General features: G+C 35.3%; 1 protein-coding gene across 2 annotated transcripts in view; it reads right to left on the bottom strand.

Moving 5' to 3' along the window:
• Positions 1-252, bottom strand: part of LOC141434641 (frequenin-2) — a 209,919-nt gene that overhangs the window by 189,615 nt on the left and 20,052 nt on the right. The window lies entirely within an intron of this gene.

Here is a 252-nt window from a genome sequence, read left to right as displayed (position 1 = left end):
TAGGATACGTAGACTTACCCTCTGTTTCACCATCCAATATAAAAATTTTCACGGATAATGCGATGCCGTCTCTGTTGTTTTGTTGCAATAGACGGAGACGGTATCACTGATCCGTCGAATAAAATTAATCAATAGGTGGTGAAACAGAACTTTTAGATAAATAATAACATAACCTTACGCTTAGAAAGGTTAAGAAACCCCGACATTGTCAGTTCAATGTTCAATATCTCAAAACAGCTTAACTGATTTTAA

The sequence above is a fragment of the Choristoneura fumiferana genome, chromosome Z (assembly GCF_025370935.1).
Source record: "Choristoneura fumiferana chromosome Z, NRCan_CFum_1, whole genome shotgun sequence".
Taxonomy (NCBI): Eukaryota; Metazoa; Arthropoda; class Insecta; order Lepidoptera; family Tortricidae; genus Choristoneura; species Choristoneura fumiferana.
This window is presented reverse-complemented; position numbering and strand designations above follow the sequence as displayed.